Genomic DNA, 13,817 nt, shown 5'->3' with positions numbered 1-13,817 from the left:
TGTATTTCATATTTACAGCATTCCACTACCAGAATATAAGGCCATATTCTGAGAACTGAGATTTCATTGTGCTCATATTTGTTTCTCCAGTCCCTTGCATAATAGTGCATAGCCAATACATGGTTGAATTAATGAATAAATTATATAAATTAGATTTCAGTAATAAAGTAGAATTGACTGGCATGGAGTGAAAGTTGGCATAACTAAAAATACTTTTGTGCATATATCAAAGAAATGTTCAACAAATAACATTTACTTGGGAACTGCTTAAAAGTAGTGAATCAGGTTTCATGGGACATCTTTGTACAGGAAGTTTTCCTGAGCTAAATGAGGGGAAATTGATATCAATTCTGGTACTATAAATATCAATTTAAGCTTGTATTAACCATGCAACTTCCTTTGGACATTACTGTTTATAAAACCATCCTACAAACAGGTACTGAAGGAAAGACCTGGGATGCTAGCATCCTAAAGGCTATATTGTTGAGTGTTTTCTTTAAAAAACTTGATTTCCATTTCCCTTACATTAGTTAACCTTGATTTCATAGTATCATCCTGCACAAAGTACAGGTTGCAGAATACTCAAACTGTGCTTATATAGCTATGTTTTTTTAAATAACAGTGGTTTGATAATCTTATTTTTTTGATGCTGCTTCATCCCTCACACAGCACTTACTTCCCTTGGTTGAGCACGTGGCACGTGACAGTCCATAGCACCTTCCTTTGCATTACTCTGTATTTCCTGTCTTTGTATGTTTTATGTAAATAATGCATTTATAAAGTCTTCCACTGATAAACAGAGGCAATTTATCCCCTTATAAAATAACAGACTAGTAATAGTGGAGAACTGTAGATTTGTGTGTATTTTTCCCACTTTTACAGTTGTCTGACCCACAGATTATTCAACAGTTTTAGCAAATAGCCTTATTTTCCAGAACTTTTATTATGAGTTTTCAAATATACAGAAAGGTTTAAAATAATAAAGTGAACTGTATACCCACCTAGATTTAAAAACTAACATGTTGCCATATTTTTTTTAACCAAACATTGGAAAGGAACTTACAGACATGACATTTCATCTCTAAACACTTAAGCATGCATTGCATAAAAATAAGGATGGTCTTTTACATAACCACAATACATTTACATACCTTTTTTTAAAAAAGAACAGTAATTCCCTAATATCTGAACATCTAGTCTGTGTTTAAATTTCCTCTGTTGATCCAGTCAGTTTTCACACATAATATTTGATTATTATATGTTTCATCTATCTAGAACAGTCCCCACTTTGGTATTTCGTCTTTTTAAGAGAGCAGGTCAGTTGTCTTGAAAAACATCTCACGTTCAGGATTCAACTGACTATTTACATGTGGGTTCTGGTACCCCCTGTAGTTTCCATAAATTAGAAGTTAGGGCAAAAGGCTTGATTGGGTTGTTTAAACATTTTTAATGATAAAACCTCACAGATGTATTTCATAGTGCATCATATCAAAAGTCTCATTAATATCAGGTTGAGTCACTATTAATGGATCACTCATTTGAGGTCACCAGATCTTCCCAACATAAAGATAGTTTTTCCTATTACAGTTAATCTGTGTACTGACACTGGCAGCATATGGATATTTTGATTGCCAATTACAGTTAATCTGTGTACTGACACTGGCAGCATATGGATATTTTGATTGCCAACAACTTTTTACCTGGTAAAAAGTAACTAACGATCCTTGCCTGAATCCATTGTCTCATCAGTGTTTGCAAAATGACAATTTTCTAATTCTATCACTCTACATTTGTTGAGTGGCATTCTTGTATAACCTTCCCTCATCAACTAGGAATGCACTAGAGGCAGAGTCAGGCTCAATTATTTTCCCTTAATTACTGGTGTAGGAGTTTAATTACCAGTAAAGAGTTTGATGCTCTCATCTGCAGTGATAACAAATGATTCAATGTGTTAACAGTCATTTATGATCATTGTTTCTGATGTTCAAATTGTCCCAAATTTGGCCAGGTGGAGCCCTTCAAGTAGCTCTTGTGTCCTTTTGACATTCACTCTCTAGTCTTTGGACACTTGATTGCCTTCTAACACAAGATATCTCAAGTTGACCTTGCATTTTCTTTTTTTTTTTTTTTTTTTTTTTTTGAGGCGGAGTCTCGCTCTGTCGCCCGGACTGGAGTGCAGTGGCCAGATCTCAGCTCACTGCAAGCTCCGCCTCCCGGGTTTACGCCATTCTCCTGCCTCAGCCTCCCGAGTAGCTGGGACTACAGGCGCCCGCCACCACGCCCGGCTAGTTTTGTATTTTTAGTAGAGACGGGGTTTCACCGTGTTAGCCAGGATGGTCTCGATCTCCTGACCTCGTGATCTGCCCGTCTCGGCCTCCCAAAGTGCTGGGATTACAGGCTTGAGCCACCGCACCCGGCCGACCTTGCATTTTCAATGCCCCAGGCATGGAATGAAACCTTTTTCCAAGAATCCCTGGCTCCTTTTAATAGGTAGCTATTTAGAAACCAAGATCTAGGCACTAGGCATTCTCACTGCTCCTGGAGTGTCACTGGCAATTCTTTCCAACTATTCAAGTTGGTTTTCATAAAGACAACTCTTCACTCATGCCATCAGTTATATAATGTCTGTGTGATGAGGGATATAATTACATAACTGGGATAAACTTTAGGGCACAAACAACTAAATCTTGTTAAGCATGCACCTAAATTGGAGAGAACACTTCCATGTTATGTATGCTAGAAAGCAGCAAATTAGCTGCAAGAGGCCTGTGACAAGGCCATCAGGAAATTTACAAGGGAATAGAGCTTGTCAGTTACTCTGCCAAGTGGGTTGAGGGCAATTAAGAGAGCAACTAGATGTATACCTAATATGTTGTGTTTTAACTGTTACATGTTTTGATAACTTACGGTATTTATAAGCTAATAGCCCTCCTTTCCCATCACATCTCTTAAGGCAGATTTCTGGTAAGATCTGAATATTAATCCTAAGGATCTGTTTCATGCAAATCTAAGTATTAGTTTTTCTTACTAAACCTTTATTTGATCTCTAAAACTAAGGCTGTTATGTTTCATCTTTGTCTTCTGGTGTCAGTTCACTTGCATGTGCCTGTAAATGTATTCTTACTCCTCTGTTTCTGTTATTCTCCCCATAGCTCTTTCATAAGTATTAGCCCCTTAGAACACTATAACCATTAAAAATGGCAAGCATGTGCACTACAGTGATACATACAAATGTGTAAGTGTGTAAGCAGCATCGGGCCCCACACTCTGTATGAATGGGGAAAGTGAAGCCCATGATGCTGAAGTATCTTGCTTGAGGTCATACGTCATATAATGACAGGAAAAGGATTGGAACAGCATAGCTCCAGCACTTAATTAACTGAGTTCTTCTTGTAAAATAATGTTGAATGGAAATTCTGAGTACAAAGAGTATGTACCTACAATTTTATAAAATTATGTATTTTATGAGATTAGAGCACTGAAAGTTTTCAAATCTGTTTTGTCTTATTTCCCATAGTTTCTTTTTGTTTGTTTTTTGTTTTAAGGAGCAGAGAGTTTAATAGGCAAGAAGGGGCTAGAAGGAAGGGAGAAGGAAGAGAGAAGCAGCTCCCCTGTACAGAGACAGAAGGAGAAGGGGCTCCAAAGCTGAAAGAGAAGGTCCCCACCCGCCACGGATACCAGCTAGGTATATATGCAAAGGCTGGAGAACACGGTGTTTGATTTGCATAGGGCTCAGGGGATTAGTTTGACTAGGCATGTCTTCACATAGCCAGAGAAAGAGCTGGCCCTCCCACCCTAGTCTTTTAATATGCAAATACAGGGCGCCATGATGTTCTACACACGTGGGGATAGGTGGGGGTGGCCATGTTGCCAGGAACATGTGGGGCAAGGGCAAGAAGGCTGTGGGAATCACCATGTTGCGTTGACCCAGTTTCAAATAGTCTGCATTTGTATATCAAAGGTTGACAGCCTGACTGTAAGAGCCTGGGCTTTACAAGAATCTTTTCTGGAGATGCTTTAAAAAACTAGAACTTCCCAAAGAGCCCTTTTCCTGTCTATCTGCCTAAAATAATTTCTTAGTAACTCCTACCACATTCCTCCCTGTGGCGATGTGACACTAACTGCTGTTAGGGGGTTTTGGGCTACGACTCTTTCTGGCTACTTTCTGCTTTTCAGCAGGAAGTCAAATGGGGACCAGCAGCGAGGGCTCCTCCTGGGGTCAACTTAAGGGTCCTCTGGAGAAGGGCGTGTCTATATGTGGTTCAGTTTGCAGCATCATTTAGAGTTTGACTGCTTCGAGGTGAGAAGAAACAGTTCGAGTTATAGTATTGAGTATACAGGGTCCAAATGTCAATACAAGACATATAAGCAAGAGAGGGCTTGATAAAGGGGCTAACCAATTCCATAAAGAAGAATAGAATTCATTAAAGAGGGACTGTAGCCACCCAGGGCTGAAGCTGGCATTTTCCCTGAGCCTGTTGATAATTTTGATTTCGTTTTTAAGTACCTGTAGATTTTCCTCTACTAGAGGTGTTAATCATTACTAAACCCAATAAAAAGTCCTAGCAGAGGCCAGGCGCAGTGGCTCACGCCTGTAATCCCAGCACTTTGGGAGGCCAAGGCAGGTGGATCATGAGGTTAGATCGAGACCATCCTGGCTAACACAGTGAAACCCCGTCTACTAAAAATACAAAAAAATTAGGCGTGATGGCGGGTGCCTGTAGTCCCAGCTACTTGGGAGGCTGAGGCAGGAGAATGGCGTGAACCCGGGAGATAGAGCTTGCAGTGAGCCGAGAGTGCGCCACTGCACTCCATCTGGGCAACAAAGTTGAGACTCCATCTCAAAAAAACAAAAAAAAAAGTCCTAGCATACTCAGTGATAGTAAAACTTTCATGCTTCCTTTTTGTCAGTAACTATTATCCCTGCTATAAGGATAATAATTAAGCAAAATACAACAGCAATGTAAACTCTGTCCAATATTTCAGTTAGAAGGCGCTACCATGTATAACCCTATTGCAAATAGTAGAGTGAGTATAGCAACTTCCACAAGTATGGTGTAGTAGATAATTTCCATGTAAAATTTTACTTGCCAAGATACAGAATTTTCCTTTGGTGGTCTATAAAGCCTTGGTTTTATCTTCCCAAACAAAAAACCTCTGGGTTATGGGCATCATACTCACTTTCATTACCTGGCAGAATTTGCAGGATAATTGCCCAGAACTAGCATATTGATTCAGATTTTTACATTACCCATCCCTTTTTATTTCTTCCAAACTGGAGGAGATTACCACTTGATTCAGAGGAATAAGCAGGGTTAGTACAAAATGTAGGCAAAAAGTTTAAAAACAATGAGACTAGGATTTAATGAGAAATGTATGCTAAGCTTTGGAGAAATGTATGATAAACTTTGGAACATAATTTTTCTCTCCAGTCCTCACTTTTGATAAAAACAAATTATGATAGGACCGTGTGTGTTGTCCGTAAACTTTAGTCCTATACGTGGCCTGATTATTTGCATAAAGTGCAGTGAGAAAGGTTATTTCTATACAGGCCTTTTGGATTGGCTTTGATGAAACTGTTCCACAAGGAATCTCAGATAATCCCTTTTAAAGCCAAGCCCAGCCATGGGTTTGTATCCTTAAATACCTGTGAGTTGGGTGATCCCCTCCTCCTGAGGTCCCAAGATAAACTCGGAGCCCCCAGACCTGTTAGAAAGTGACATTCTTTACTGACCACCGGTTAGGAATCCTGTGTGGGGACTGTGCAGACAAGATATGAGGCCAATTCTCCCCAAGGGGCTTTTATTGGCTCTGCATGTCAAGCTTCATTCCTTAAAAGGAAATACATCCTTTTCAGTCAAAGCCTTGGTTAAAATAACCAGTTTTTCCAATTGTGTCCTGTTGACAAAGAAAAATGGATTCTTATTGCACTGATGCAAACAGCTATATTGCCATAAGTTAAGAGTACTTACAACTAGTCTCCAAATTCTAGAGGAACCAGGCAGAGAAAAATAAACACGCCCCAAATTTTGTTCACAGGAGTATACCTTACTCAATTATTAAAGGCCATAAATAGTTTAAAACTTTTTTTGACTCTGAAAAACAAAACAAGGATCAGCAATATTCCAAGCAAAGTTAAAAAGTCTGCTTTAACTTTCTGAGTGTAGTCCATTTAGTTAACTCTTGTTTTGCTTGATATTTGTGAACATGTTAGTTCTTTATGAGTCCCGTACATTCTTTCTCTATTCCAATGTTACAATCTTTAAAGCTATTAAAAACCTACATTTGAGAACACCTGTTAAACTCCTTAATAGAGCTTGATTATAAACTATTTTTTGAGAAGGAACAAATCAGGACAACAATTGTCTGCAAATGAAGTTTATCTTCATGGTTTACAATAACTTTACCCTTAATTATGATTGATAGCACATAGTTAGACATTAGAATCTTAGAGATCCCATACAATTCTGGAACATATATTAGTATTATTCACCAAAATATAACTTAAATAAGATTGGACATCATTTTGGCAATCTCATGTGACTACACATGTCAAATAATCCTGTTTACCACTTTTCTGAATGTTTCAGGGGCCCTCTGAGCCATCCAAAAAGCCAGGCATCAGGAAGGACAATTTCCAGATTGCCATAAATTATTTTGCCAAAATGATGACTCAAGGCAAAACCTTTCATTAGCCTTTTTATGAAATGAAAATCTTGTTCAAAGCAAAACTTTACCCTTGCATTAGTTTATTAATGTTGACCCCAATTCGTTTACATGAAACCTTATAGATTATTCCATCTAATCCTAACCAATTTGACCATGAGGTGAAATCTTTAATCTTTTTTTTTTTTTTTTTTTTTTTGAAATGGGTTTTTTTTTTTTTTTTGAGATGGAGTTTCATTCTTGTTGCCCAGGCTAGAGTGCAATGGCATGATCTCGGCTCACCAAAATCTTGGCTCACTACAACCTCAGCTCACCAAAACCTCCACCTCCCAGGTTCAAGCGATTCTCCTGCCTCAGCCTCCCAAGTAGCTGGGATTACAGGCATGTACCACCACCCCCGGCTAATTTTGTACCTTTAGTAGAAATGGGGTTTCTCCATGTTTGTCAGCCTGGTCTCAAACTCCTGACCTCAAATGATCTGCCTGCCTCGGCCTCCCAAAGTGCTGGGATTACAGGTGTGAGCCACCACACCCAGCCAAGGTGAAATCTTTACAAACTTTTTATAACCTTTTTACTAAGGGATAGATTAGTGTCTTAAGAACTCCTTGCTATGCTTTTATTTTAATGCTTAATTTATGAAAAGACCATGTAGATACTATGGGAGAAGATGCTGTAGTGCTTCTACCGTGCATTGCAGTGCGAGGTAACCCAAGCCGATTGGCTTATTTTGTAATTAGCCCATCCCTGATGGGAGTCTCATCTCCCAGTGCGGGGGTGGGGATGTTTCCTTATCTTCCAGGTGGCCAAGAGCATCCCTGATTTATAACTACTATTAGCCATCCCTTACAGTGTATTTTGTACTTAATTATTATCCACCAAAGTTTTCTCATAATGCAAAGTAATTTCTGATACCCCAAAAACTCAAAACCATCAGATAACACAATGCAAAACAGAACAGAGCCTTTGATTTTGAGAGGGAATTATTTGCTTTTAATTCCTGGGGTTTCATGAGGAAAACAGAGGGGTTTTTTTCCCAAAACGGGGTCTGTGGCACCTCCTCTGTTTTTCCCAATGAATCCCATGCTACCAGAAGTTATCTTAGGGCCTTGTATGCATGCATTAAGAGTAGTAAGACAAAAAATGGAGAAAATAATTCAGTCGACTGAGATGAGCCTTTTCCAGAAAACAAGATTCAAGAAGAGAAAAAACATAAAGGCCTTTTAATATACCTATAACTTGAATATCCACTTTTAATTAAGCTGAGCACTCTTTAAGAAAATTATTTTAAATCACTTGTTACTTGGCTTTAGCCACGCCAAGCAGTTAAAATTTTTGCCTTTTGAACTTTACAACAAGTAACCTCACAGGTGAAACTAAAGAGCTTTAATTAGGTTATGACTTAACCAGGAGTGTAAAAGGTATTTTTAAAGAAGCGACAGGCAGCTTTTTTTTTTTAAGACAGAGTCTCGCTGTCACCCAGGCTGGAGTGTAATGGCACAATCTCGGCTCACTGCAACCTCTGCCTCCTAGGTTCAAGCAATTCTCCTGCCTCAGCTTCCCGAATAGCTAGGACTACAGGTGTTTGCCACCACGCCCGGCTAATTTTTGTATTTTTATCAGAGACGTGGTGTCATCATTTTGACCTGGCTGGTCTTGAACTCCTGACCTCATGATCCACCCGGACAGGCAGCTTTTACAACTGTCACTGCAAAATTGTGACTGAGACAGTGGAAGAGATCTGACCCAAACAACTCCGTTTTGTTTCCAGCCCCCAAGCTGTCCTTGCCCATCCCTGGGCATAGGCTGAACCAACTTGGGGAGGAGCCTGGTTCACAGTTGATAATCTAAAACAAAGACGATAACAGCTGCTTCTCAAGATATACTTCCCTCTTGCCTGGGGACCAGACCAAGAAACTAGCTACAGGATTAGAAACCATGGCCCAAGAGCCATGCAGCTGGAGGCTACAAGATTTTGGCCCTCCCTAAACTGCTCTCATGATCAGTGCTTAAGATGTTTTGTAAACCTTGCCCTTGATGGATCAGCTGACACAGCCCAGGTTGACAAATTGGCATATCTGATTTAGCACAAGAAGACAGCCACCATTGTAAAATGGCGGAGACTAAAACAAAGTATTACCATGCGGCTACAGATTATGTTCCCATGACATGAAACACGATGGAGGCCTGTAGCCAAGTTTGCCAGTTGACGCTTTGCTGGGCTGGTTTGAACAGCAGGGTTGTGGGGTTCTCGGCCTCATCCTGAGCTTAGATACCTTTTCTTTCTTTTTTTTTTTTTTTTTTTGAGACGGAATCTCGCTCTGTCACCCAGGCTGGAGTGTAGTAGTGCAATCTCGGCTCACTGCAAGCCCTGCCTCCCAGGTTCACGCCATTCTCCTGCCTCAGCCTCCCGAGTAGCTGGGACTACAGGTGCCTGCCATCATTCCCGGCTAATTTTTTGTGTTTTATTTAGTAGAGACGGGGTTTCACCGTGTTAGCCAGGATGGTCTCGATCTCCTGACCTCGTGATCTACCCACCTCGGCCTCCCATAGTGCTGGGATTACAGGCGTGAGCCAGCGGGCCCGGCCGAGATACCTTTTCTTTAACAGAACCATACAAAAAGACATACAAAGCAGAGCAGATTGTTTACAGCTTAAGAGCAACCTCACAAATCCTTTTTCATTGATTATATATTTAAAGAAAACATAAACAATCATCTTTATTATCCCTTTTATTATCCCTTTATTATCCCTTTTCCAGTTTCCACAGGAAGAGAGAAGCCAAAAGCCCAACTGGTAAGAAGATTTTACCCTTTTGCCAGCATATCAGGCTTCTGGGTTTCCTTCCCCCAGCTCAACTCTACGCCAAGCATTTTAAGATTTGGAAAATTAACCTTTTCCATGTTGGAAGAACATTATAAAAGAGATAGAAGCCATTTTAAACTGCGGATGAAGGAACAACACCACAGAAAGGAGTTCCAGTTAGGGTTGTCAGGCGGTATTGCCTCTTTTCCTATTGGGAATGGTGTTTCCCCTTTGCCTTCTCAATTTTTTCTTTTCCCTTTTGTTCTACTATAGGAGACATATTGCTTATCTCCAAAATTTTCTTCTGCTTGCAGAGCTGCCTGTTTTAGCTACAGTGAGGGTTTGCCTTAGCAGCAACATCCCTTCACGAGATGTTAAATACCTGAGTTAAATTTTGGAAAGGTTCTATATACTTATTAAGGTCATCAGAAAATTGGCCTAAGTCTCCCTTTACTTGCCAAAGGTCTTGCAATGAGAAGGGAACTTGAAGGGGCCCCAAATAAGGGGGACCCTCAGATGACTTCCCTGAAAGTTACTTTTTTAATTTGGGGGAACTGTTTTCCCTGGGCCTGCCCAATATGACTGCAAAAGAAAATAAGCCACTTTTTCTTCAAAGTTTCAAGGTCGAAAGAGTCCCAGTGCTTCAAAATACACTCAAGGGGAGTGCATGTTGAAGACGATCTGTTACCCATCTAGAAAGAGAAGTGAGAATAAAAGCATCCTTTTAGTCTCCTTCCTTTCGGTATGAGATCCAGAATGGAGAAGAAAGCAGTAGGAGGCGTCCCCCAACTATTTTCTCTACTTCGTTCCTGGATTCCCAGCACCCATTTAAATGTGCCACCCATGACTGCAGGTGTAACCCTCCAAGCCATGGCATCAGAGGATCTGAGTTTGGGGCCTTAGTCACGTTGTTTCCAAGCAATCAGTTTTCTGCCTTTTATTTCCCTTTGACCTCCTAGACTTGTGTGGCCTCCCAAAAAAATGGATTTCAAGAAAAACCAGGTAATTGGGAAGAGCCCCTTTAAGGGAGGGGGCGTGCTAGATTGAACTCTATATCCTGCTATTATAGCCCATGCTAAAGCATTTACCCATAGAAGAATGGTTCTGGTTAACTTCTGGACTTAAAATCCCCTTACTAATTAAGTACTGTCTTAGTAGGGGCCAGAATGATGGCTTAAAGGAACATAGGAACTGAATGGCCGTTTTCCTGCCAGTGGGACAATATTGAGACTAAAATTTGGCTACGGAAGACATCCTACTCCTGTTAAAAAGCAGAAACTTATGGTTCTTAGAGGAGGTCTAGAGCCTGATTTCTACTAGGTGGCTTAGAAATACCATGTGCTTGCCAGATAAAACATAGAGAGAGAGAGAGATTTATTGAGTCACTGCCTGCCGTGATTCACGATCTTTTCTAACAGAATCCTGCACATTAGACACACAGAGAGAGAGAGACCACGGATAGAAAGAAAGTTTGGCGACAGGGTAGCTGGAAGAGAGCCTTGAGATTAAAGGACAGATTTAAAGTTGAAATCTGCTCCATACTCACCAGTCTCATGATTGAATTTCCTTTCCCAGCCAATGCACCAAAATGATAACGGCTCCGATGAGTGGAGGAACACCAGGGTTCTTGGTCCTCATGCCGGTTTAGATGAAACGACACGGACACACGTGGAGTGGTTTTAAGGGACGGAGAGCTTAATAGGCAAGAGGGGCAAGAAAGAAGGGAGAAGGAAGAAATAAGCAGCTCCCCTGTACAGAGACGGGGTTGGGGGGGCTCCAAAGCCAAAAGAGGAGGTCCCCCTCCCGTACAGTTTCTTAAATTCAAATGTTTAAATAAGAACATCTCAATTCAGGATGCACCTCCCCCTACCAATTTTTCACTCAGATCTATCCCAAGTTTCAAAGCCATATAGTCAGTGATCACCCAGAACTATCTCACAAGTACTTTATGTGGTTTAACCTAAAACTAAATTGTTTCCATCCCCAAACCTCTTCTCTCTAAATTCATTATAACTTTGACAGGGGAGCTAGGAGCCACTCTCTTATTCACCAATAATCATCTTAGTCCTATTGGTTTTACAATAAAGTTGGCTGTTTCATGCCTACAAGAGTAGAGGCTTTTTCCTGAAGAACAATTTTGGGCCATACCAAAATAATATCTGCATCCAGAAGTTGAAAAGGAATGATCTCCACTGTAAACTGATTTTAAACTATACCTGGAATATTCATGCTGAGCACTATATTTTACATTAAAGTAGAGTCATTCCTCAGTATTGGTTCCAGGATTGGTTCCAGGACACCCATAGATACCAAAATCCCTGGATGCTCAAGTACCTGATATAAAAAATGGCATAGTATTTGCATATAACTGATGTACATTCTCCCAAATACTTTAAATCATCTCTAGATTACTTATAATACCTAATACAATGTAAATACCATGTAAATAGTTGTTACACAGTAGTTTTAAATTTTTATTGCATCATTTTGAGGGTTTTCTGCTCAATATTTCCAATCTGTGGTTGGGGGAAACACAGAACATAGCCAGGCACAGTGGCTCACGCCTGTAATCCCAGCACTTTGGGACGCAGAGGTGGGCAGATCACGAGGTCAGGAGATTGAGACCATCCTGGCTAACATGGTGAAACCCCGTCTCTACTAAAATACAAAAAATTAGCCGGGCATGCTGGCATGCACCTGTAGTCCTAGCTACTAGGGAGGCTGAAGCAGGGGAATCGCTTGAACCCGGGAGGCGGAGGTTGAGTGAGCCAAGATCATGCCACTGCACTCAGCCTGGCGATAGAGCAAGACTCCGTCTCAAAAAAAAAGAAAAGAAAGAAAAAAGAAATGCAGAACATTTGCATACCAAGGGCCAAGAGCCAACTCTATAATACCTTACACTAGGGTCCTAGGAAGTCCCACCTGCTAAGGGGACTCTAGTACCACTAAAATGGAGGTGATCAAGGATGCTGAGAAGGCCAATTTCTGGTCCTGTCCTTTCTCAAACCAAAAGACAGCAGTAATGGAGAAGATTCACTTGAGAACCAGAAAGGGGGCGGGTTTGGTGGCTCATGCCTGTAATCCTAGCACTGTGGAAGGCCGAGGCGGGTGGATCACCTGAGGTCAGGAGTTCGAGACCAGCCTGGCCAACATGGCGAAACCCGTCTCTACTAAAAATACAAAAATTAGCTGGGCACAGTGCAACACGCCTGTAGTCCCAGCTACTCAGGAGGCTGAGGCAGGAGAATCACTTGAACCCGGGAGGCAGAAGTTGCAGTGAGCCGAGATCACGCCACCACACTCCAGCCTGGGGTGACAGAGCGAGACTCCGTCTCAAAAAAAAAAAAGAACCAGAAAGGCACTAAGAGATGCACAGTAGGCAAGCAGGCACTCAATAAATATTAACTGAAGGAATCATTCTAATATGCACTGTGCAAAGTGCTGGCAAGATACAGTAGTTCAGAGAAGTGCTAAATATTCAAAAAAGATAGATTTGTACTTTCCAGGATAAAGAAAGATGTCAACCATACTTTTTTTTCTTTACGGCAACATTTGTATTTGTAGACTGCTTTGTAATTACAAAGCATTTTTATATTTTCACATTCATTTAATCTGTACATGTTAGACTCCAGACTGCAAAGGAACTGACCCAGGTACCACCTCTTTTCTAGGACCCAGAATACCCCTCATAGATGAAACTTAACTTTAAAATGATTATGTAGTAAAAGAATGAAAAGTATTCATCTTGCAACCAGGATGAATACTTAATCTCAACTCAGGATGCACCTTTCTAGGGAGAGGTGCATGCTGAGTTGAGATAAGCCTAGAAACCAGAAATGGCCCTAACCTACCTGAAGGTAGGTTCAGATGGCCCAAACCTACCTGAAACCTAGCTGCAGAGCATGGTGGCCATTTCTTCCCCTGCTTCTCAGAAACCAGCAGGACTATAAGCCAGGAGTTCAAGACTGCAGTGCCCTAGATCCGGCCTGTGAATAGTCACTGCACTCAGCCTGGGCAACATAGCAAGACCACATCTCTAAAAAGAGAGAGGGCTCTAGAGAACAATGAAAAAGAAAGAAAGACTCTAAAGAGCTGGGAAGGGAAAGAAGCCACAGATTATCAGACCCACCTTGACAAAATTCCCACCAATCAGTGGGCATTATATACCCTGCAATTCCCAAAGGAGAGGTCAAATGAGAGTCTAGTAGTAGTCCTACTCACTCCCAGATCTAGAAAAGCAAGCCATGAACTGTTATTTTGGCAAGGACCTCTCTCCCAGAATTCCCAGACCTAGGTGGAGACTGCTCTGTTTCTCTACCAAGAATTGAAAAACTACTGCGAGCTGGCGG

The 13,817-nt window shown here is 41.0% G+C and overlaps 1 long non-coding RNA gene across 1 annotated transcript; it reads right to left on the bottom strand.

The window, feature by feature from the left end:
* Positions 1 to 5,809: 5,809 nt before the first annotated feature.
* Positions 5,810 to 13,449, bottom strand: LOC108518233 (uncharacterized). The gene is made up of 3 exons (XR_001882317.1): positions 13,351 to 13,449; positions 11,015 to 11,162; positions 5,810 to 5,898 (listed from the first exon to the last, which is right to left on the bottom strand). It is a non-coding gene; the product is annotated as an uncharacterized LOC108518233 (long non-coding RNA).
* Between the last annotated feature and the right edge of the window lie 368 nt (positions 13,450 to 13,817).

This window comes from Rhinopithecus bieti, unplaced genomic scaffold (genome assembly GCF_001698545.2).
Source record: "Rhinopithecus bieti isolate Rb0 unplaced genomic scaffold, ASM169854v2 scaffold_44779, whole genome shotgun sequence".
NCBI lineage: Eukaryota > Metazoa > Chordata > Mammalia > Primates > Cercopithecidae > Rhinopithecus > Rhinopithecus bieti.
Note: the sequence above shows the minus strand (reverse complement) of the source record. Positions and strands in the feature narration are given on the sequence as shown.